This window comes from Ziziphus jujuba, chromosome 11, assembly GCF_031755915.1.
Source record: "Ziziphus jujuba cultivar Dongzao chromosome 11, ASM3175591v1".
Lineage (NCBI taxonomy): Eukaryota > Viridiplantae > Streptophyta > Magnoliopsida > Rosales > Rhamnaceae > Ziziphus > Ziziphus jujuba.
Genome location: NC_083389.1, coordinates 4298208 through 4324955, shown reverse-complemented (window position 1 = coordinate 4324955; position 26748 = coordinate 4298208). Strand labels below are relative to the sequence as shown.

At 35.2% G+C, this 26748-nt stretch overlaps 3 pseudogenes; 2 read left to right on the top strand and 1 right to left on the bottom strand.

Annotated features, from left to right (window-relative positions):
* Positions 1–6626: 6626 nt before the first annotated feature.
* On the bottom strand, positions 6627–7965 carry LOC132799948 (large ribosomal subunit protein uL2cz/uL2cy-like; annotated as a pseudogene).
* A 95-nt stretch (positions 7966–8060) lies between these two features.
* Positions 8061–10316, top strand: LOC132799947 (protein Ycf2-like; annotated as a pseudogene).
* A 1839-nt stretch (positions 10317–12155) lies between these two features.
* On the top strand, positions 12156–18930 carry LOC132799816 (small ribosomal subunit protein uS4c-like; annotated as a pseudogene).
* Positions 18931–26748: the final 7818 nt, after the last annotated feature.

Sequence of the window (26748 nt, the reverse complement as noted above, 5' to 3'; positions counted from 1 at the left end):
CTTCGGGGTCACTTTTTCCCATGAATGGTGTGATGTTGATCATGATATTGCTAAGATTGTCATCTGTTTCTTCCCTCCTATATCTTCCATGGCCAGCTCTATCTTGGACAGCAAAAGTTTCATCCATACCTTCCTCAAAGTCTCCACCGAATGGCTCCTCATCAAATTCCTCTCTCGGTCTCTCACGACCTCCTCGTTCCTGGCCTCGTCCTCCATGGAATTCTTGCCTATTTCTTGTGTTCAGAATTCCTTGGGAAACTTCTAGCCTTCCCATCCTTTGATTCACATGCTCAACTTGAGCACTAACCCGCTGTATTGACTCCAAAACAGCTTTCATGTCCACTTGGTCTCCACTCCCGGTAGCTCGGGCATTGCCATGGAATGCTACGGACTCTTCCTCATTGATCCTCAAGGGTGGATCTCCTCTTCTTATTCTAGAATCTGCCATGTTAGTAAAATGCTGCAAAAAATAAAATAAACCCTCACAATATTCACTCCCTCATGTGTTTCACTCAAACAAGGTCTCGACACTCGTGTTTGCAAACTAGTTTCGGCTTTTACCCTCTTTTAAGCTCACACACTCTGGCCTTTTTCAACTCAATGAATTATCTCAAAGTTCTAATTAAAACACCCACAAAAAAGTAATTAGATCACTAGTATGTTTTAATTAAACTTATCAACAAAACAGTAAGCAAAAATAAACAAATACCAAACGGAATGAAAATACCTATTTTCGGTTTTCCTAGACAAAATAAAGCAAATTAATGAGAAAATTTTGGAATTTTGAAGAACTGGACTAGATGGTAATATATTATGAGTTCAAGAATAAAATTCTGGAAAAAGAAATTCAAATACGAACAAGAATCAAATTGAACAAAAATATAGAATAGTGTTGGTTGTTGTTCTTGTAATTCAAGTTTTGTATCAATTCCTTTCTCTAATTTTAATCCAAATAATTTAAGCACCCAAAATCCAAATATCCAGCAGCAAAAATAATTCTCCAGCAACTCAAATATTGAATAAATAATCAAAAAAAGAGCAGCTCCAACAAATTTCCAGCAAACAAATCAAACTCCAACAAACCGAAATAGTTTTTTTTTTTTTTTTATATTCGACTTTACCTCTTCTTTTTATTTTATTTTTTTATTTTTTACTCACAGAACATAAACAACTGCAGTAGCAAGATTAAGTACCAAAATTGCAATTCCAAATCCAAAACAAATACCAAACCCGTGACCTCCAAATAAACACAATGTGCAGTTTTTTTCTTTTTTTTTTTTTAAATGTTGCCGCAAACTTCTTTTTTTTTTCCTTTCTTTTTTTTTTTTTGAATATATGAATGGAAATATTTAAAACTAAAACAGCAAAGAAAAATCAACAAAAACCAAATTAAATGAACAGTGATGAAAGACAACCAACAAACTAGGAAACCAAAAATACGGTAAAACTAGGAAATCCTAATTCAACTAGGAACGAATTTTTTTTTTTTTTTAAGATGCAGAACGTGTATAGGATGGATGCAACCTTAACCTAATGCTAAAATTACAGAATAACACAAAAACAAATAGATCAAACCTGAACAAAATTTAGCTCTGATACCAAATGATACGAACTTAGGACCACCTGCTCCTAAACCCATATTATATTAGCCCGGATCTTTAATTAAGTTTAAGTTCTAATGGAATGGACATCAACCCCTAACCAACCTGTGGTTAGAAACCTTGGTATAATGAAGACGCCACAATAGGGGATGGAAAACCTATTGATAAGTCAAGCTAAAACAACCAATTCTCTAATGGTGTTTTAGGTGTTCTCAAAGAACAAAGAGATAATTAATCTCACAAGTATTTTCTTAATCAAATAAAAGTTAATTCTTATTGATAACTAAGCCTTTAAATAGGCTTTGAAAGAAACAAAAATAAACCCTAAAAACCCTTGGTAAAACCGGCCACTCGCATAAAGAATCCTAGTTGGCCGAAACTATACTTCCTTTCCTAATCTAAGTTTGATTAATTAATTCCTCTCTATTAAATTAGGAATTAATTAATTTACAATGGAAAGAATAAAATAAAAACCTTCCTAAAGTTATTTTTTCTAGAAAATAAATAAATAAAACCTAAAAGTAATGGTAGTTTCCTAAAACAAAAAGTAAAAACAAATTAGGAAACTAAAAATGCTAGCCTTTTGATCAAGTTGACTTTGATCAATATTTGACCTCTTTGAGCTTCAAATCAGCTTCTAGATTCTTTTTAGGATACCAAATAAGCTGAATATGAAGTCCCACACGTTGCCCATGCTTGGAAAAATAAGAAAAGGCTAATACAGTAAAGCTAGCAAGCAATACAGCAAATTCGAGCTCTGTTGAGATTGATTACCCCTTGTATAAATACTCCCAGGTTGTTCTCAAATCTCTTAATTTGAGCTCTTATGATTGGCCTAATCTTCATCCGTGTCGAGTCAGCACCCCAACAGGTTATCGGTTGAGCGGCCTCAGGCGGAATCACATCAGAACCGTTGGTGCCATACTAGCCTTCTCTTTGAGCCTCTCGGCTTCCCACCTTTGTTGCATTTATAGTTGGTCTCTAAAAACCTCATTTGGGGTCAATGGCTCCAGCGTGACCTTCTTACCTTTCAATTTAAAAACAATACAATTCTCTCGAGCATAATGAGTAGCATCTTTATCAAATTGCCATGGCCTATCTAATAGAATATGTCCAGCATGCATAGGCTGAACATCACACAAAATAATATCCACATATTTATCTATGCTAAATTTTACTTTGGCTTGTTTATTCACTTTTATCTTACCACTATCATTAAGCCATTGTAACCTATAAGGTTTTGGATGTTTAATTGTTGTCAAACCTAATTTATCTACCACAAGATTACTAATTACATTGGTACAACTTCCACTATCAATCATACTACAAATCTTACCTTGGATTTCACATCGGGTGTGGCAGATGTTTTATCTTTGAATCTGATCCTCATCTTTGTACACAGCAAGGACCCTCCTTGCAACTAAGCTTAATTCAGCATTTGAAGCCTTTAGGGTTTCGGCTTCATCTTCAATTTCTTTCTCTTCATGCTCGATCTCAATTTCAGCTTCATCACTATCGGACTCCAACTCACCATTGTCCTTCAACACCATGATTCTTCTATTTGGGCATTGACTAGCAATGTGTCCTCTTCCTTGGCACTTAAAACACACAACATCATGAGTTCTAGAAGGTTTAAGATCAGATTTACCTTCATTCCTCGGTGCTTGGATAGAATTGGCTTTAGGCTCCCTTTTTGGCCAATTGGTGCTTTCTTCTCCCACCTTCGGCTTTGGCTTGCTTTCATAGGTAGGATTGTTTCTCCAGCCACTTAGAATTGATCTTCCATTGTTCGAAACACCTCCCAACCATAAGCCTACACCCCTTCTCTTGAATTGATGCTCTAATTTAATAGCCACATGCAACATCTCCTCCAATTCCACATATTGTTGCAATTCTAGTTAATTGGCTATCTCACATTTCAAACCACCAAGGAATCTTTCCATGGTTGCTTCTCTATCCTCATTCATGTTTAACCTCATCATAAGCATCTCCATCTCCTTGTAATAATCCTCCACGGACCTACTTCCTTGAGATAAAGATTAAAGCCTTTGATGCAGCAACTATGGTAGTGTGATGGTACGAATCGCTTCCTCATGGCTCCTTTCATTGGTCGCCATGTAGTGCTCAAGTCATCACCAATTCTCCTTTGAGTATTTTGCTCATTGATCCACCATTGGAGTGCATAATGACAAAACTCCATTGCTGCCAATTTCACCTTATTGGCCTCCAAATAATTATGACAATAAAAAATCATCTCCATTCTCTCCTCCCATTCCAAATGTGCCTCCGGATCACTTTTTCCCATGAAAAGTGGAATGTTTACCTTAATATTCCTTAGATCATCATCTTCATTCCTTGCTAGTCTCCCATGGATTGGCCTTTCTTGAGGTTTAAAAATTTCATCAAACCCCTCATCTAAGTCATCTACAAAGTTACTTCCCCTAAATTCCTCTCTTAGTCACCCTCGGCCTCCTCGACCTCGACCTCGACCTCCATACGTATCTATCCTTATATTCAGCCCTCTTTGTGATGTTTCTATCCTGTCCATCCTTTGATCTATGTTATCAAATCGGGCATTCATCTGCTACAATTGCTCCAATATAGCCCTCATGTCCGTTTGTTCACCACTCCTCGCAGCTCGGGAACCACCACGGAATCCTACGGACTCTTCTTCATTAATTCTTAAAAGTGGATCTCCTCTTCTCACCCTTGAATCTTCCATGTTAGTATAAATAATGCAAGATAAAATAAATTCTCACCAAAAATCACTCCCTCACATCTTTCACTCAATCAAGGTCTCGATGCTCATGTTTTCACACTAGTTTCGGCTTTTACCTTCTTTTAAGCTCACACACTCTTGCATTTTTCCACTCAATGAATTATCTCAAAGTTCTAATTAAAACACCCACAAAACAGCAATTAGCTCACAAGTATGTTTTAATTAAACTTATCAACAAAACAATAGCAAAAAGAAAGCAATACCGAATGAATTAACGAAACCTAGTTTTTGGCTTTTCTAAGCAAAATAAGGCAAAGAAATAAGAAACTTTTGGAATTAATAAGAACTGGATTATATGGTAAGAAATTAATAATCCAAGAATGAAATTTTAGAGAAAGAAATTCAAACTCAAACAAGAATCAATTTGAACAAAATTAAAGAGTAGTGTTGGTTGCTGTTCATGTAATTCTAATATTGTATCAGTTCCTTTAACTAATTTTAATCCAACTAATTTAAGCACCCAAAATTCAAATATCCAGCAACAAAAATAACTTTCTAGAAACTCCAAATATTGAATAAATAATCTACAAAACAGTAGCTCCAAGAAATTTCCAGCAATAAACTTCAACACCAAATTCAACAAACCGAAATTTTTTATTTTCTTTTTATATTTGGCTTTTCTTCTTTTTTTTTCACTAAATATCAAACACAACTCCAGTAGCAAAAATTAGCAATCAAATAGCAATTCTGATAGCAAAATCTCACCAAGCCCGTGGCCTTCAACAAAAAACAAATGTGCAGTTTTTTTTTCGCAAACCCTTCTTCTTTTATTTTTCTTTTTTTCTTTTTTTTTTAAACTCACAGATCATAAAACAACTTCAGTATCAAGAATCAATAAAAAAATTACAATTCCAACACCAAATAATCACCAAACCCGTGACCTCTAACAAAATACAAAAGTGCAGTTTTTTTTTTTTTTATTCTGTTCGGTTGTTCTTTTTTTTTTCTTTTTTTTTTCCTCAAACATGAAAAACATATATGATGATAGATGCAACCTTAACCTAATGATAAAATTGCAGATTATCATAAAAACAAATAGAGCAAATAAGATAGATCAAACTTGAATAAAATTCGGCTCTGATAGCAAATGATACGAACCTATGACGACTTGCTCCTAAACCCGTATTATATTAGCTCGGATCTAATTTTGTTCAAGTTCTAATGGTCACCTTGACCCCTAACCAACCTATGATTAGAAACCTTGGTATATAATGAAGATGCTACAATAGGTGATGGATATCCTATTGATAAGTCAAACTAAAATACTCATTCACTAATGGTGTTTTAGGTGTTCAAAAGAACAAAGAGAAATTCAATCTCACAAAATAAATTCTGAATATTATTAATGATGTATTCTTCCTCAAAAACGAGCCCTTTTATAGGCTAAAAAAAAAAAACAAAATGAAACCCTAAAAACAAAAGGTAAAACCGGCCATGAGTTGTAGATTCCTATTATGGCCGAAAGTCTCCTCCTTTCCTAATGTAATCTGGATTAATTAATTTGCTTTTTTTTTTTGAATTGGGAATTAATTAATTTACTATGAAAATAATAAAATAATAGTTTTCCTAAACTTATTTTTCCAGCAAATAAATAAATAAAAACCCAAAAAGTAATGGTAATTTCCTAAAACAAAAAGTAGAATCAAATTAGAAAACTTAAAATACTAGCTTTTTTACTAAGTTAACTTTAACCAATTTTTGACGAATTTAAGCTCCAAGTCAGCTTCAATATGGTTTGCACAATGTAGTCAAGTGGATCAAGGCAGTGGATTGGGAATCCACCATGCGCAGGTTCAATTCCCGTCATTCCCCCATATATATATATATATATATTTAAATTAGAAACAAAAAAATATTAAAAATAATAAAATAGTTAGCTATATATACTATATATATTAACTAAATATACTATAGATATTAACTAAATAAAGACTAAATAAAGAAAAAATTTAAAATTTAAATTGAAGTATCAACTAAACGAGACCAAGTGACTATTATTTCTTTTTCTGCATTTGTGTTAAGCGTATTTATTTTTCTTCATAAATATTTACTACAAAAGCATTTCTTTTTTGTGAACGTGTCACAATTAATTACTTCTATTTATTTATTTATTTATTTTTTTTGTAAAGACCAAGAAACAAATTCTATTTACTATGGTGACGAAGAATCAAACTATCACTATATTTATTCCTTTTTCTACTTGTTCTTCCTAGTGCAGGATAACCCCAAGGGGTTGCGGGTTTTTCTCAACCAATTGGGGCCCTCCCTTCATCACCCCCATGGAGATGGTCTACAGGGTTCATAACTACTCCTTTTACTACAGGATGCTTACCTAGCCAATATTTCGATCTAGCTCTACCCAAACTCTTCTGGTTCACGCCCACATTCCCCACTTGTTCGACTGTTGCTGAGTAGTTTTTGGGTATCAAACGGACCTCCCCATAAGGTAATTTTAATGTGGCCGATTTCCCCTCTTTTGTAATCAGTTTCGCTACAGCACCTGCTGCTCTAGCTAATTGTCCACCTTTCCAAGTGTGATTTTTACGTTATGTATAGTCGTGCCTAAGGGCATATCAGTTGAAGTAGATTCTTCTTTTTGATCAATCAAATTCCTTCCCCAAACTGTACAAGCTTCTTTCAAAGAATACAACTTTATGGATGTAGATGATGATATCTATACAGATGGATCTTATATATATCGTATAATTCTTGTATATATCATATAATGAAGCACCACGTGAATGGATATATAGGAATCAAAATTTGCCGAATCACTCATGTTATGGTCTTCTACATCCTAGGTCTTCTCGTTCCTTCATCTCACTTATGTTCTTCATGTAACATTCATACCGAATGACTCTATGAAATTGAGTCAATACTTCCACATATTACAGGTAATGTAGGAGACATCTCTATTTTTCTTAGCTTTCAATTCACCTCTGACCATTAAATGAAATGTGAATAACCTGTCCTCCTCTCTTGAAACAAAGGGTGCTTCCAATTCTATTGGTGCTTGAAACAATTTTGTCTTCTCCATATTACTATATCTCTAGAATCAATAATTTTATATGAGGAACTACTGAACTCAATGACTTGTTGCTGTTACTCTTCAGTTTTCTATTGAACTCTGTCCTATAAAGGTACTCCAATTGGATTAGTGATCGATTTCTAGGTTTCATCGTAAACCTAATTGGTTACTTCCAATTACGTAAATCAATAGTTCAAACTGCACTCAAAGGTAGGGGATTTTCCATTTTTACAGGAACTTCTGTACCAGAAACAATGGTATCTCCAATTATAGCCACTTTGGAATGTAAAATATATCTTTTCTCACTATCCCCATAGTGTATGAGATAAATGTATGCATTTCAATTAGGATCGTATTGTAAAGTTATGATTCTCCCATATATGTCTTTTTCATTCCATCGAAAATTGATTTTACAGTATAGACGCTTATGACCTCCCCCTCTATGTCCTGTTGTAATGATTGCTCTAGCATTACGACCTTTACCACAACGGTGTTGCCCATAGATCAAATTATTTCATGGATTGGATTTCACTTGACTGCTTACGACTCCTTTGCATGTGCTCGGGGTAAAAGTTTTTTATAAATGTATCGGCATGCTATTAAGTATTTTGATTTAAATTCTTTTCTTTCTAACAGGTCTAATAGAATAACCATGTTGAAGGGTAATGATCATACATCTGTAGTGCATTGTATGTCGATAACTATTATTCATAGTTATTACCTTGACACCAAAGAAGAGTTCAGCCCAATGCTTTATTTCTGTCCTAGTTGATCCTGATTCGACATTAAAAGTATATTGATTTTTCAACAATAACTGAATACTTTTGTCTGTAAATACTGTATATTAGATTCCATCCATAAATCTATTTTCTTCCCTATGAGTTATAGTCTCAATAAGAATGCTAGTTCTTACTGTTCATATGTTATGATATGAATTTACCACACCAATTCGTTATGTATGGATGATGAGATTCCATTGATACAGAGCCAATTCCAATAGACTTATTTTATTGGAGGGTCCCATTGGCATGCATCCAGTAGGAATTGAACCTACGAATTAGCCAATTATGATTTGGGCACTTTGACCATTCAGGCATGGATGCTTAGCGGGGATCCTCGTACATGGTGAATAACCAAATTCCAATTCAAATGAAATCTTTAGGATAAATCAATGCAATTTAGGAGGACTCAATGAAAGAACATCAATTCAAGTCCTAGATTTTTGAAGTAAGAGACATATTGAGAGAGATTAAGAATTCTCAATATTTCTTAGATTCATGGACCCAATTCAATTCTGTGGGATCTTTCATTCACATTTTTTTCCATCAAGAACATTTTATAAAACTCTTGGACTCCCAAATTTGGAGTATCCTACTTTCATGCAGTTCACATTTACATGGTTCAACAAGTAATTGATATTTCACAATCAAGGGTGTAGTACTATTTGTAGTAGCCGTCCTTATATATCATATTAACAATTGAAAGATGGTCAAAAGAAAAAATCTTTATTTGGTGAGGCTTCTTCCTATACATATGAATTTCATTGGACCCATAAATGATACATTGGAAGAATCTTTTGGGTCTTCCAATATCAATAGATTGATTGTTTCGCTCCTGTATCTTCCAAAAGGAAAAAAAAGATCTCTGAGAGCTGTTTCCTGGATCCAAAAGAGAGTACTTGGCTTCTCCTAATAACTAAAAAGTGTATCATGCCTGAATCTAACGGGAGTTCGGGGTGGTGGAGGAACTGGATCAGAAAAAAGAAGGATTCTAGTTGTAAGATATTTAATGAAACTGTCGTTGGAATTAAGATCTCATTCAAAGAGAAAGATATCAAATATCTAGAGTTTCTTTTTGTATATTCTATGGATGATCTGATCTGCAAAGACCATGATTTGGAATTGTTTTATCGTCTTCCTCTGAGGAAGAGGCGAAACATAATCAACTTGAATTCGGGACAGCTATTCAAAATCTTAGTGAAAGACTAGATTTGTTATCTCATGGTTGCTTTTCGTGAGAAAATACCAATTAAAGCGGAGGGTTTCTTCAAACAACAAGGAGCTGGGTCAACTATTCAATGAAATGATATTGACCATGATTCCCATCTCTTCTAGAGAAACAAGTGGGCTATTTCTTTGTAAAATTGTGCTCAATTTCATATGTGGCAATTCCGCCAAGATCTTTTCCTTAGTTGGGGGAAGAATCCGTACAAATCTGATTTTTTAAGGAACATATCGAGAAAGAATTGGATTTGGTTAGACAATATATGGTTGGTAAACAAGGACCAGTTTTTTAGCAAGGTACGGAATGTATCATCCAATATTCAATATGTTTCCACAAAATCCAGTTTTGTTCAAGTAACGGATTCTAGCCAATTCAAAGGATCTTCTGATCGATCTAGAGATCATTTTGATTCCATTAGTAATGAGGATTCAGAATATCACACATTGATCAATCAAAGAGAGATTCAACAACTAAAAGAAATATCGATTCTTTGGGACCCTTCCTTTCTTCAAACGGAACGAACAAAGATCAAATCAAACCGATTCCCTAAATGCCTCTTTGGATATTCCTCAATGTCTTGGATTTTCACGAAATGTAATCATCTGTTTCTGGAAGAAATCGAAGAATTTCTTAGGAATCCTACAAGATCCATTTGTTCTTTTTTCTCTAATAGATGGTCAAAACATCATTTGGGTTCGAATCCTACTAAGAGGTCTACTAGAGATCAAAAATTGTTGAAGAAAGAACAAGATGCTCCTTTTATCCTTTCAAGGCGATTGGAAAATAAAGAAATAGTTAATATATTCAAGATAATTACATATTTATAAAATACCTTATCAATTCATCATATCGCAGATGTGATATGGTTCCGAAGGATGAACTGGATAGTTTTAATAAGATTTAATTCTTAAACAAAAATCCATTTTTCGATTTATTTCATCTATTCCATGACCGGAATGGGGGGGATACATGTTACACCATGATTTTGAATCAAAAGTTCAAGATCCCCGTAGTTTACTAAATTCCTATGCATGTATGATTTGTGTTATGTAAACCCACTTAGCTCAGAGGTTAGAGCATCACATTTGTAATGCGATGGTCATCAGTTCGATTCCGACATGATGTGATTCTGCCCGAGCCCGTACAACCCACAATCCGCTGGGGTGCTGACACGATACGGATGAAGACCGGGCCAATCACTGGGGCTCAAGCTAAGATGTTTAGGGAAAAACTTGCCACTTTTATCCAAGGGTAATTCATTCTCAAGAACACTTGTCCATACCCGAAGATCCAAGACCTGTTTTGGGCAAACAAGTGGTGCAAGCCGATATGGACCCTGGTAGCGGTTTTGGTGCATTTATGGAGTCCGAGTAGCAAAGAATGGTTTTAACACTTTATGAACTCAAATAATATCACTAAAAGGACATGGAATCCAGCCAAGGTAGAATCAAAAGCATCTAAAAAGGACTTGTATGGACAACATATCAATTTGGCCGAAAATGTGCTGTTTTGGCTCTGACTTTGACTTTTCTTTTTGTTTGACTTATTCCAATCAAGGGGTAATGTGTAAGAATCATTATTAATCATATTTGGCATCCTAAATGATATTTGGAAGCTGATTTGGAGCCCAAAAAAGCTGGAGATTGGTCAAAGATACCTTAGTAGTCAAACTAGTCAACTAGTTTCCTAATTTGATTTTGACTTTTTGTTTTAGGAAATTAGTCTTTTATTTTGATATTTATTTATTTATTTATTTTCTGGACAAATAAGTTTAGGAAATTTATTATTTTAGTATTTCAATTGTAAATTAATTAATTCCTAATTCAAAATAAAGAAATTAATTAATCCAAATTAGTTTAAGAAACTAGGAAAAATTAGGCACTTTCCTTTTCTCTACTTTCTTTTTCTCCACACTTTGAGTCCGGTTTTGAATTAATTTTTTTAGGGTTTTTGCTTGTAATCTTAGCCTATTTAAAAGATTATTTTCAATGAGAAATCAAGCTTGAATTTTATACAGAAAATTATTTGTGAGATTGAATTCTCTTTGTTCTTTTGAACACCTAAAACACCATTAGTGAATGAGTGTTTTAGTTTGACTTATCAATAGGCCTTCCATAACCTATTGTGGCATCTTCATTATATACCAAGGTTTCGAATCACAGGTTGGTTAAGGGTCAAGGTGACCATTAGAACTTGAACATAATTAGATCCAGGCTTATATAATACGGGTCTAGGAGCAGGTCCTCCTAGGTTCGTATCACGATAGCTGGCTTTTCTCCATCTATTTGATTTTTTTTTTTTTTAAAAATTGATAATAAAAATGTTGAGATAATAAGAATATTGAAAAGGCTTCTTACCATTTTACCTTACCAAGGGTCGCCGATCTATTATCTCTCTATTATCCCATAGAAACTCCCAATTATTTAAAAAAAATAAAAAATAGAAGTTCGATCTCTGTAAAACAAATCAATCAAGAAAATAATCTTTATTATTTATTTATATATTGCTTATTTATATTTTTTTATAAAATATATTATTGTATTGTATAAAAATTATACACAATAATAAATAATATTTATATATAAATATATTATATATACAATACAATACAGTCTGGATATTGATACAATTCATTTAATATTCTTTGTAGTCCAAGAATTTAGTAAATTTCACTTCATTTATCATTTAGTTTAGTTTTAATTTCATTTAGGCTTATGAAATTTCAATAAAATAAGGAGTCTTTATGTCACATTACAGAGGACCTCGTTTCAAAAAAATACATCATCTGGGGGCTTTGCCGGGACTAATGGCTCAAAAACCTCGAGACGGAAGCCATCTTAGAATCCAATCATGCCTCGGTAAAAAATCCAAATATCGTATTCATTTAGAAGAAAAACAAAAATTGCACTTCGTTATGGTCTTACAGAACAAAAATTAGTTAAATACATTCGTATCATGGCAAAAGCCAAAAGGTCAACGGGCCAGGTTTTACTATAGTTACTGGAAATGCATTTGGATAACATACTTTTTCAATTTGGTATGGCTTTGACTATTCCCCAAGCCTGCCAATTGGTTAACCATAGACATATTTTAGTTAATGGTTGTATAGTAGATATACCAAGTTATCGCTGCAAATCCCAAGATATTATTATAGTAAAGGATGAACAAAAATCTAGAGCTCTGGTTCAAAATTATCTTGATTCAGCCTCCCCTAAGGAATGTTGAAGTGTGGCAATTTTGCCACTTGATGGTGCATGTCATCGGCTAGCATGCACACCTTGGTATCAAATCCTTTCCTTTTATGAGTTTATATTTCTTTGTATGTTTTTAATTGATGCAAGGTATATTTTGATAATGTTTTGTGCCTAAGTTATGTATGCAAAATTATAGGCAAAATTATGCACAAAAGAGTAGGAATGTTATGCTTGAAATGCCTATGGTGCTGGATTCATAATTTCCAGCAACATAGTTCCACTATTTATCATATATCTCAGGTTGCAAATGGATTTTTGGGCTGAAATTTTGAGGGATGTCTACACACATATATAGAAGACTATGGTTCACATTTCAGGTCCAAATGACATGGGAAAGTCCATTTTCTATTCCAAACAGATTGCTGTATCTGATGGGCCCAGTATGCAGAGTATGGGTCAACTTTGGAGCTGTTTGGCCCATGATTCGGTTCTAGAACTTTCCTAGCTCTTGGAACAATATGTATTGATGACCAAGGATGCTTCAAACCAAGTTTCATAAGCAGATACAAAGGGGAACTAAGTAGGTGAAGCTAGTTTGGTTGTTTACCCAAACTAGTTAAACAATAGGAACTTAGTTCAAACCATGTGCCACTTTTTACTATATTTGGAATAGACATGTTGCAGCTGGTTTTTGACTCTTTTGTGTATGAAAAGTTAGGTGTTGACCATTTTACTTTTTAAATTTCAAATACTTTACTCATTTTGTAAGCTCACATGCTTGGCATGTGTGAACTAGTTGTAATTTCAAGCTTATATTGTAAAATGAATGAAATGGCTAGTCATCCAAGCCTCATTTTCAAAACCCAACGTGGTCCCCTTCTTCTCATCTCTTCTTCAACACCTTAGAACACTTTAGGAACCCTAAAAACCAGAAAACACCATAACCAAAACCTAAAAACACAACTCACACACAACCATTCCCAAGAGCATAACCAAAAGCTTGCTTGTTGCTAACACTTCAAGCTAGCTTGCTCTTGGTCATAACCTTCTCACCCCAACAAAGTGGTATCAGAGCAAGGCACATTTTTGTGAGATTTGTGAGGTTTTTGGGCTGGTTCGTTCCTTGAGAGTGAAGAGATACTTGAAAGCACAAATATATTTTCATATTCCTTCATACTAGAAAGCAACATTCACATGGCTTCTTCAAGTTTTTCAACTCCTTCTCCTCCTATCTTCAATGGGGAGAACTACAACATTTGGAGTATCAAGATACAAGCCTACTTGAAGGCTTATGGTCTTTGGGAGGTCACCATAAATTCCCAAGAACCCGAGCCTTTGAGACAAGGGGCAACGGTCAACCAAATCAAGCACCATGAGGAGGAATTGGCTAAAGGTTTCAAGGCTCTCACCGCCATTCATTCTTGTATTAGTGATACCATTTTCTCAAGGATAATGGCATGTGAGAGTGCCAAAGAAGCTTGGGACAAACTTCAAGATGAGTTCCAAGGGAGTGCAAGGACAAGGCAAATGCAAATCTTTAACCTAAGGAGGGAGTTTGAGACCATCAAGATGAAAGACAAAGAAACGGTTAAGGAGTTCACCACAAGGTTTCTTAATGTGGTGAATCAAATTAGGGTGCTAGGTGAAAGATTAAGTGACCAAAGGATTGTAGAGAAGGTGTTGGTCTCCTTGCCCGAGAGGTTTGAAGCTAAGATATCTTCATTGGAGGAGTCAAGGAACCTAAATGAAATTTCCTTGACCGAGTTGGTGAATGCCTTGCAAGCTACGGAGCAAAGGAGGAGGATTAGACATGAAGAATCAATGGAGGCTGCATTTGTGTCTAAACAACATCAAAAGACACAAAATCAAAAGAAGAACAAGCTTAAGGTCATAAAGGAGAAAGGTGAAACTAGCAAACCCGAGAGGAAGTCCTATGAACCTTGTCACCATTGCAAGAAGAAAGGTCATCATCCAAGAAGGTGTTGGTGGAGGCCGGATGCATTTTGCCATAAATGCCAACAAAAGGGTCATGTGGAGAGAGTATGTAAGGAAACCAAGAAAGATAAGCAACAAGCAAATGTTGCTAAAGATAATGCAAGTGATAGTGAATCCGAAGAGTTGTTTGTTGCTACTTGTTTTAGTAGCATCAAGAATGATGAAGGATGGATCATTGATAGTGGAGCAACACACCATATGTCTCACAAGCATGAGTGGTTCACAAACTTGGATAGGAGCAGCCACAACAAAGTCAAAATTGGAAATGGAGCCTTGATGGAAGTGAAAGGCAAAGGAGATGTGGTGATACACACCACCAAAGGTATCAAAACTATCCATGATGTTCTCTATGTACCTTCTTTATGTGAGAACTTACTTAGTGTAGGTCAAATGCTTGAGAACAAATATGCATTACACTTCTCAAACATGACATGCACTATAGTTGATCCACATGGAAATGAATTAATGTGTGTTGGAATGAAGAACAAGAATTTTAGGTTGAATATGGATGAAAATGGTGCATCGGTTGCATTCAACACCAAAGTTGAGAACATCTCTCAACTTTGGCATAAAAGACTAGGCCATGCTAGCTTTAAGTCATTGGTAGGCACACATGAACTTGTTAGAGACATGCCATTGGTGGAGAAGCAAGAACATGTGTGTGAAGTGTGTCAAAAAGGAAAGCATACTAGGCTAGCATTTCAATCTTGTTCTTGGAGATCAAAGGAGAAGTTAGGACTTATACATTCGGATATTTGTGGTCCTATGAGTGTTCCATCCTTAAATGGCAGCAAGTATTTCATAACTTTCATTGATGATTACTCAAGAATGTGTTGGGTGTATTTCCTTGAAAGAAAATCACAAGCTTTGGAGAAATTTGTAGAATTTATGAAGTTAGTGCAAAATCAATCCGGTTGCACTATAAAGGTGTTAAGGACGGACAATGGTGGGGAATACACAAGTGAGGCTTTCAAACAACTTTGTAAGGATCATGGTATAGTTCATCAATTCACTACACCATACACACCACAACAAAATGGTGTATGTGAAAGGAAAAACCATACCATCATGGAGATGGCTAGATGTTTGTTGTTTGAAAGTGGCTTGCCAAAGAAGTTTTGGGCCGAAGGAGTTAATACATCCATCTACATCCAAAATAGGCTTTACTCCAAGTCTTTGAGGAGTAAAACCCCATTTGAGCTTTGGTTTGGATATAAGCCTTCTCTTGATCATCTAAGGGTATTTGGAAGCATTTGTTACATCCTAGTACCACAAGAGAAGAGAGGAAAGCTTGATGAAAGGTCACAAGTTAGTGTCTTGGTTGGCTATAGTGATGTGACCAAGGGATATAGAGTGTATAACTTGGAAACCAAGAAACTTGTGATAAGTAGAGATGTGAAAGTTGATGAGGAAGCTAAATGGGTTTGTGGTAAGGAGGAGTTGGCTAGTATGGATGAAGACAATCGGCTTGAAGCTCATGATAACGATGAGGAACAAGGAAATGATGAAGGTGCTGCCCATGATGATGAATATGATGAGAATGAGCTAGAAATCTCCATAGGGGCTGATTTGGAGATTGGTGATGGTGTGAGAGGCACAAGACCTCTTAATGAGATTTATGAAAGGTGTAATGTGGCATTGAGTGATCCAATCAATGTCCATGAGGCTATGGCAAGAAAAGAGTGGAGACAAGCCATGCAAGATGAAATTGATGTGATAAACAAGAATGACACTTGGAGCTTGGTAACAAAACCGAAAGGAAAGAATGCTATTGGGGTGAAGTGGATCTTTAGGACCAAGTACAATCCGGATGGGTCCATAAATAGGCACAAGGCAAGGCTTGTTGTCAAAGGATATGCACAACAAGCCGGTGTGGATTATGGAGAGACTTTTGCACCGGTTGCAAGGATGGAAACCATAAGACTTCTCCTTGCAATTTCGGCACAAAAGTCTTGGAAAGTATATCAACTTGATGTGAAGTCAGCCTTCTTGAATGGAATATTGAAGGAGGAGGTTTATGTTATGCAACCCGAAGGTTTTGTGAAGAAAGGAAGTGAAGAGAAGGTATACAAGCTACACAAGGCCTTGTATGGCCTTAAACAAGCTCCTAGGGCATGGTATGCCAAGATAGATGGTTTTTTAACAAAGCGTGGATTTAGGAGGAGTCCTAATGAGCCTACATTGTATATTAGGACTCATGGTTGTATGGTGTTGGTTTCTCTTTATGTTGATGACCTTCTAGTGACCGGTGGTAATGAGAAAGAAGTGAGCAATTTCAAAAGTGAGCTAGAATTGAACTTTGAGATGTCTAGCCTTGGAGAGATGAAATACTTTCTTGGAATTGAAGTTGTCCAATCATCCAAGGGCATCTTCATATCTCAAGAAAGCTATGTGAAGGAGTTGCTCAAGAAGTTTGACATGGACGATTGTAATAGCGTTGCCACACCTATGAATGAAGGCACCAAGTTGGTGAAGGATGATGATTCTCCAAAGGTAAATCCTTCCATCTATAGAAGTTTAATTGGTAGCCTTTTATATGTATGCTCTACTAGACCGGATATCATGTTTAGTGTGGCTGTTTTGTCAAGATTTATGCATAGTCCATCACAAAATCATCTTAGTTGTGCAAAAAGAATCCTAAGGTATTTGAAAGGTACTAGTGATTTTGGTCTATGGTACAAGGATGGCATGAATGAAGCTTTGCTTGGTTATAGTGATAGTGATTGGGCTGGTTCTTTGGATGATAGCAAGAGCACATCGGGCTACATTTACACTCTTGGAAATGGTCCTTTCTCATGGAATTCCAAGAAGCAACAAACCGTTGCACAAAGCACCGCGGAAGCCGAGTATATTGCTTGCTCAAGTTGTGCTAATCAAGGTGTTTGGCTTAGGAAATTATTGGAGGACTTGAGCTTGAAGCAAGAGGAAGCCACGGTAATATTGTGTGACAATACTTCAACAATAGCAATTGCACAAAATCCAGTCCAACATGGGAGGACCAAGCATATACCGGTCAAGTATCATTCCTTAAGGGAATTTGAAGCAAGTGGTGAAGTGAAGTTGGAGTATGTGACTTCCGAGGAGAACTTGGCGGATATCTTCACCAAGCCATTGGGAAAGAAGAGCTTTGAGATATTGAGAGGACTTCTCAATATCTCATACAAAATTGCCAAGGAGGAGTGTTGAAGTGTGGCAATTTTGCCACTTGATGGTGCATGTCATCGGCTAGCATGCACACCTTGGTATCAAATCCTTTCCTTTTATGAGTTTATATTTCTTTGTATGTTTTTAATTGATGCAAGGTATATTTTGATAATGTTTTGTGCCTAAGTTATCTATGCAAAATTATGGGCAAAAGTATGCACAAAAGAGTAGGAATGTTATGCTTGAAATGCCTATGGTGCTGGATTCATAATTTCCAGCAACATAGTTCCACTATTTATCGTATATCTCAGGTTGCAAATGGTTTTTTGGGCTGAAATTTTGAGGGATGTCTAAAAACATATATAGAAGACTATGGTTCACATTTCAGGTCCAAATGACATGGGAACGTCCATTTTCTATTCCAAACAGATTGCTGTATCTGATGGGCCCAGTATGCAGAGTATGGGTCAACTTTGGAGCTGTTTGGCCCATGATCCGGTTCCCGAACTTTCCTAGCTCTTGGAACAATATGTATTGATGACCAAGGATGCTTCAAACCAAGTTTCATAAGCAGATACAAAGGGGAACTAAGTAGGTGAAGCTAGTTTGGTTGTTTACCCAAACTAGTTAAACAATAGGAACTTAGTTCAAACCATGTGCCACTTTTTACTATATTTGGAATAGACATGTTGCAGCTGGTTTTTGACTCTTTTGTGTATGAAAAGTTAGGTGTTGACCATTTTACTTTTTAAATTTCAAATACTTTACTCATTTTGTAAGCTCACATGCTTGGCATGTGTGAACTAGTTGTAATTTCAAGCTTATATTGTAAAATGAATGAAATGGCTAGTCATCCAAGCCTCATTTTCAAAACCCAACGTGGTCCCCTTCTTCTCATCTCTTCTTCAACACCTTAGAACACTTTAGGAACCCTAAAAACCAGAAAACACCATAACCAAAACCTAAAAACACAACTCACACACAACCATTCCCAAGAGCATAACCGAAAGCTTGCTTGTTGCTAACACTTCAAGCTAGCTTGCTCTTGGTCATAACCTTCTCACCCCAACAAGGAATTGCCAAAACATTTAATGCTTCACCCATTTCAATGTAAAGGATTGATCAATCAAATAACAGATAGTAAATGAATTCTTAGTTGTAGAATATTATTCTCGTCAGACCTAAACCGAAATAAAATAACAAGAACAGGGGTTTGGACACCCCCTTATTATGTAAAAAGACCCGAGGTAACAGTTTTGATCCGGGGATTTTTCTCCCCTTCATGTATCATAGATTAGTAGGGTGATTTTCATTCTTTGTCCCTCCTTTACATTACAGTATTCTCCATACCATAGAAATTGGTATTAGGAATAGAGAATCTATATCAAAGAGAGGGTTAATTGTTGGAATAATGGTATCCATTGTTATTTGCTACACTACAATCAGTAACATTGTGATACGAACCCAGGACGACCTGCTCCTAAACTCCTATTATATTAGCCCGGATCTAATTATGTTCAAGTTCTAATGGTCACCTTGACCCCTAACCAACCTGTGATTAGAAACCTTGGTATATAATAAAGACACCATAATAGGTGATAGAAGGCCTTTTGATAAGTCAAACTAAAACACCCATTCATTAATGGTGTTTTAGGTGTTCAAAAGAACAAAGAGAATTCAATCTCACAAATAATTTTCTGTATAAAATTCAAGCGTTATTCTTATTTAAAAATAAGCCTTTAAATAGGCTACAAAGTCATGAAATAAAACCCTAAAAACAAAGGGAAAACCGGCCATATAAAGTGGTTTCCTATGGTGGCAGAAATTCTCACTCCCTTCCTAATCTAATTTGGATTAATTAATTCCTTTCCTTTATTTTAAATTAGAAATTATTTAATTTACAATGAAAATAATAAAATAATAACTTTCCTAAACTTATTTTTCCAGAAAATAAATAAATAGAATCCAAAAAGTAATGATAATTTCCTAAAATAAAAAGTAAAATCAAATTAGGAAACTAAAATACTAGCTTTTTGACTAAGTTGATTTTGACCATTTTTTGACCAATTTGAGCTCCACATCAGCTTCAATATGATTTTTAGGATGCCAACTAATCCAACCATAAAGTCCCACATGTTGCCCTTGCTTGGAAGAAAGAGAAAAAGCCAACTCAGCAAAATAAAATAAAGCCAGCACAAAATACAGTAAAAACAGGCCAAATTTGAAGCTGTCTGTACAACCCCTTTTTGAATTCCTTTAACTTGATTCCATATCCTATTAGACATACGTATTGACTCCATAAAGAGTTGGAACTATTTCATGCTGCTCGGTGTCCATATTTGCATCATAATTGCTAACCAGGTCTGTATCGGCTTCCACCACTTGGATGCTTAGAATAGGCTTTGTATCTTCTATTATGGACAAGCTCTGTTGAGAATTGATTACCCCTATATAAATGCTCCCAGGTTGGCCATAAATCTCTTAATTTGAGCTTTTGTCATTGATCCAGTCTTTATCCGTGTCGGATCAGCACCTCAACAGGTTATTGGTTGAGTGGGCTCGGGAGGAATCACATCATTCCCCTCCTCTTGAAAAGGATTTGTCCTCAAATCTAGATCATCACCTGCAGTAAAAGGGAACAAATCAGCAACATTAAATGCAGCACTCATGTTATACTCACCCGGTAAATCAAGCTTGTAGGCATTCTTATTATTAGGCTCCAAAACTTGAAAAGATCCGTCCATATGCGGCATAGGCTTGGAGTTTTTTTTTTTTGTTTTTTTGTTCGGGGAACCTCTCCTTTGTTGAGTGCAACAAAACAAAATCTCTTGGGTTAAACACTATCATAAAAAATACTAGAAATACAAATTCATCACACTTTTTAATATTAGCAAATAATATCTCCCAAATTCTCAATTTTCCACTAAGTAAAGCTTTTAATATTGCAGATAAAGTTCTATACAACAAAAGCATTTTTAAATTATCATCTTTATAATTCATAACCAGAAATGGTTTCTTACCCAAGGTAGCCTTATTAACATCCCCAAAACTCAAATAAAATTTTTTACTTTTTCTTTGCTTCCTTTCTTTTCCTTTCTCTATCTCGGCCACCAAACATTTTTCCTCCCTCTTGGTTTTCTCATCATTTCTCTCGGGTTTCTCCATTCTTCTCACCCCACTTTCAGCCTTCTCATGGGTTTTCCACTCAATTTGTGTTTTAAAATGCTTACCTTTGACAGCAAGCTCGGACTTACCTTCTTGGATGGATTGTGAAGCCGTTAGTGCCATATTAGCCTTCTCCTTGAGTGTTTCGGCCTCCTTCCTTTGTTGGATTTGTAATTGGTTACTGTATACTTCCTTTGGAGTTAATGGCTCCAGCTTGACCTTTTTAGCTTTGAATCTAAAAATAATACAATTCTCTCGACCAAAATGAGTAGCATCTTTATCAAATTGCCATGGTCTACCAAATAGAATATGTCCGGCATGCATAGGCACAACATCACACAAAACAACATCCACATGTTTATCTATGTTAAATTCTACCTTGGCTTGTTAATTCGCTTTTGTATCACCACTATCATTAAGCCATTATAATCTATAAGGTTCTGGATGTTTAATAGTGGTTAAGCCTAATTTATCAACTACAAGATTACTAATTACATTTGTACAACTTCCACTATCAATAATCATACTACAAATCTTACCTTGAATTTCATATCAGGTGTGGAAGATGTTCTCTCTTTGAATTTCATCCTCATCTTTGTATGCAGCAAGGACTCTCCTAGAAACCAAGTTTAATTCGGCATTGGATGCTTGCAAGGTTTCGGGTTCATCCTCAAAGTCCTCCTCCTCTTGCTTGGCTTCATCCTCACTTTCCAATTCTAGATCACCATTACCTTTCAACACCATGACCCTTGTATTCGGGCGTTGGCTAGCGATGTGTCCTTGTCCCTGGCACTTAAAAGAAATAATTTCTCTAGATCATGAAGGTTAAGGATAAGATTTTACCTCATGTTTAGGTGCTTGAACAGATTCGGGCTTGGACTCCCTTTTTGGACGAATGGAGCTTTCTTCTCCTAGATTCGGTTTTTGTCTTGCTTCAAATGTGGGATTATTTCTCCAAGCACTTGGATTTAATCTTCCACTGCTAGAAACTCCTCCAAACCATAAGCCTATACCCCTCCTCTTGAATTGATGCTCTAATTTAATAACCAAATGCAACATCTCCTCCAATTCAACATATTGTTACAATTCTAGTTGATTGGCTATTTCATGATTCAAACCACTAAAAAACCTTGCCATGGTTGCTTCTCTATCCTCATTCATGTTTAACCTCATCATGAGCATCTCCATCTCCTTGTAACAATCCTCCACGGACCTAGTTCCTTGAGATAGGGATTGAAGTCTTTGATGTAGCAACCTATGATAGTGTGATGGTATGAATCGCTTCCATATGGCTCCTTTCATTTGTCGCGATGTCGTAATCAAGTCATCACCAACACTCCTTCGGGTGTTTTGCTCATTGGTCCACCATTGGAGTGCATAATGGCCAAACTCCATTGCTGCCAATTTCACCTTCTTAGCCTCCGAATAATTATGAGAATCAAAGGTCATCTCCATTCTCTCTTCCCATTTCAAATATGCTTCTGGATCACTTTACCCATGAATGGTGGGATGTTTACCTTGATGTTGCCAAGATCATCATCTACATCCTCTCTCCTATGCCTCCCACGGCCTAGCCTCTCTTGGATAGTAAGTGTTTCATCCATTCCTTCTTCAAAGTCATCTCCAAAATTTTCCTCTTCTAACTCCTCTCTAGGTCACCCTCGGCCTCCTCGCCCTCGACCTCGTCCTCCATGAGCATCCAATCTTATATTCGGCCCTCTTTGTGATGTTTCAATCATGTCCATCCCTTGATCTATATTGTCAAATTGGGCATTCATCCGCTCCGATTGCTCCAATATAACTCTCATGTCCATTTGCTCACCACTTCCCGTAGCTCAGGAATCACCTTTAAATCCTACGGACTCCTCTTCATTAATTCTCAAAGGTGGATCTCGTCTTCTCACCCTTGAATCTGCCATGTTAGTATGAATAATACAAAAATAAAATAAATTCTCACCAAATCCACTCCCTCACGTGTCCCACTCAAACAAGATCTCGACACTCATGTTTTCACACTAGTTTCGGCTTTTACCCTCTTTTAAGCTCACTCACTCTTGCCTTTTTCCTCTCTATGAATTATCTCAAAGTTCTAATTAAAAGACCCGCAAAGCAGCAATTAGATCACTAGTATGTCTTAATTAAACTTATCAACAACACAGTAGCAAAAAGTAGGCAATATCGAAATAATTTAACAAGAGCTAGTTTTCGGCTTTTCTAGGCAAAGTAAAGCAAATTAAGGAGAAATCTTTGGAATTGTTAAGAATTAGACCAAATGGTAGGAGATTAAGGATTCAAGAATAAAATTTAGGAAACTAAAATACTAGCTTTTTAACTAAGTTGACTTTGATCATTCTTTGACCAATTTGAGCTCCAAATCAGCTTTAATATGCTTTTTAGGATGCCAAATAAGCTGACCATAAAGTCCCAGACATTGCCCTTGCTTGGAAGAAAGAGAAAAAGCTAGCTCAGCAAAATACAGTAAAACCAGCACAAAATACAGTAAAAATAGGCCAAATTTGAAGTCGTCAGTACAACCCCTTTTTGAATGCCTTTGACTTGATTCCATATCCACTTAAATATATGTATTGACTCCATAAAGAGTTGGAACCATTTCATGCTGCTCGGTGTCCATATTTGCACCAAAATTGCTACCCGGGTCCGTATTGGCTTCCACCACTTGGATGCTTAGAATAGGCTTTGTATCTTCTAGTATGAACAAGCTCTGTTGAGAATTGATTCCCCCCTATATAAATGCTCCAAGGTTGTCCATAAATCTCTTAATTTGAACTCTTGTGATTGGCCCGGTCTTTATCCGTGTCGGGTCAGCACCTCAACGGGTTATTGGTTGAGTGGGCTCGGGCGGAATCACATCACATTGGTGAATTAGGTAAAGGGTACGGAAAGAGAGGTATTTGAACCCTTGGTAAACAAAAGCCTACATATCAGTTCCAATGCTATGCCTTCAACCACTCGGCCATCTCTCCTACATAACGATTATGGTTTAGAAACCAAGTGAATACTGAGTTATTCATATTCGATTTTTGGATAGGTATGTACACTCTATTTTTTTTTTAATAGAAAATTTTTTATTAAATTAAAGATAAACCCTTCCTTCGATGTTGAGGAAAAATAATATTTTTTGTGAAAAACAATAGATAAAGATTTATGTTTGCGAAGACAGCACCCAGCCTTTAATAATATTTATACCTGATTAAATCACTCAATTGGAACGAATACACCAAGCAATCTATTTTTTGAGACTATGTTTAAGGGATACTTTTAGATCATTATTATATTTAGGTTAGATTATTTGTCCATTTTCATAAAAATTCTAAAATGACTTTCTAGTTTTTGATGTTTCAACCTTTTATCCTAACTTCGGACCCATAGATTTATTCCAAATTTAGGAAACATCCTGGGGCTTTTATATTTGATTGTAGAGCGTATACCCATTATACACACAATACACACAACACAAAGTGGACGGTTAGTCTATTTTCATTCATCATAGAATGATTATTCGCTTCTTTTTCTTCTCTTTTTGGATCATAGTTCGATCAAAACTTCTCTAATTATCAAAATCTGAAGGAACAATTCTTTGATTCTTCAACTTCGCTGAAAAAGGAATAGTTCCTTTCATTCTTTTACTACTACTATTATAGTACTACTATATTTTTATTAGTATATTTTACTATATTTACATTTGAATGAAATATAATTGGATTCAAATATTTCTTAGTTTTTATTGACTCTTATCAAAACGAAAAGAAAGAATTTGAGTAGGTCTTCTTTTTTAATGAGTCTGTTTTTATGTTATTTTGTATTGTCCAATTCCATTTGTTTGGGAATTATTTTCTCACAACACGAAGGGTAATTCAAAGATATTATAGAATGGATTCTTGCCTATGTCTAGATCTGGAACAAATGGAAATTTTATTGATAGGATCTTTTCAATTGTAGCCAATATCTTATTGTGAATAATTCTAACAACTTCAGGAGAGAAAATGGCATTCACCTATTATCAAGATGGTGCGATTTGATTCTTTGTTTTTTTTTATTATTTCTTTCTTATTTAGTTATTATATTGGTTATTATATTATAAAATATTATGTTATAATAAATTATAAAAATATATAATAAATTAATTATATTATAAATTAATTAATTACATTATGATAAATTAGAATTAATAAATAATATATTTATTATATATATTTAATATATTTATTATAATTATAAATAATTATATAATTATAGTAAATTACAATTATCAATTATTAAGTTATAAATCAATTTTATATATATATATATATATTTTTTATATTTTTTCTAATTTTTTCTTTTTTATACTTATACTTTTTTATTTTACCGTTGTCAATCTTAGGAGAAAGGCACTCAGAATAGAAAAAAAAATTTATTGAAATAAATCTACGCTTGTTAAAAGTGAAGTTTGTAAATAAAACAAGCCCTTCTGTCGTGTATCCCCGATTAATGCAGCTTCAGATGCTTCAATTGTCGATTTTAGTGTATTGAGCGAAAGTTTACCCTTCGGGTTAGGTCTAACCTACTCTACTAGTACCAATATGGGGCATAGGGGAAGAGGCACTACTCCTAGGAATCAACAACATGAAAACTGTGGTAAAAATTATACCTTTCCTTTATTAGGATCAGGAGTAACAAGAATGGTTGGGACAATAAACATCCATCTCGTTCGTATTTTGGGTACCCATATAACCATCGAAGACTGTTGAAGTGACTAATTCCTAGAAATTAAGAGGCATTGAAAAACAAAGAAATTGTTGGAGTCACCCTTTTTTATTTTATCTAGTACCAACATGGTTGATGTTAAGGAAATGTTTTTTACAAGAAGGTTGGCTAGATATTTCTTGTAAAAATATTAGCCCCACTCAGTTAATAATGAGACTATTTCATTTCAATCTTGTGGATTCCATATATTATTCTCATTATGCACATAAAGGAGGAGCCGTATGAGATGAAAATCTCATGTACGGTTTTGAAATGGAGATTCTTTGAATCGAATGACGACCGTAATGGATGTCGACTAAATCCGAAGGAAATTATGCAAAACCTTTACAGAATTATTATGAAGCTATACGGCTAGAAATCGATCCCTATGATCGAAGTTATATACTTTATAACTTAGGCCTTATCTAGACAACGAACATAGAACATATGAAAGCTTTGGAATATTATTTTCGAGCACTAGAGTGGAGCCCATTCTTACCATAAGCTTTTAATAATATTGCCACGATCTTCATTACGTGTGACTATCTCCACTATAGAAAGGGAAAGAAAGAGCAAATCCGTTAATAAATACTAGAAAAAATAGGCTTTCTATTATGTAGCATCCAAAACAACGATTTTTATCAGCTGTAGTAAATAAATGCACTTTATAGAAGTGGAAATATGACTAAATTGGTATGCCTAGATACTTCATGCTATGGATAAAGGGTCTAATTGAAAAGGAAGCACCGTAAAGATAAATTCATGAGATTTTGGGCCGATACAATAACAACTACTTACTTATGTCATGATATGAGATAAAAGTTAGGAATGTACTTATGTAATAGAGTTTATCCCATAATGTATTAAGCAGGGGTGTAGCATCAGATCCCAAAGATAGTAAGTCTTTTCCTTTTTATGAAGAAAGTATTTTTTAAAGATTCTATATAAGTTTATATATGAAACCGAGATAGTTACCCTTCAGAAGATTCTAATGATAGCAGAAATACCTATGCTTTATGAAGGTGGGAGAAAATATAGAACTACTTAAATCATTAAGCAAAATTAAAGTTTAAAACTCATAACCTCTTTTCG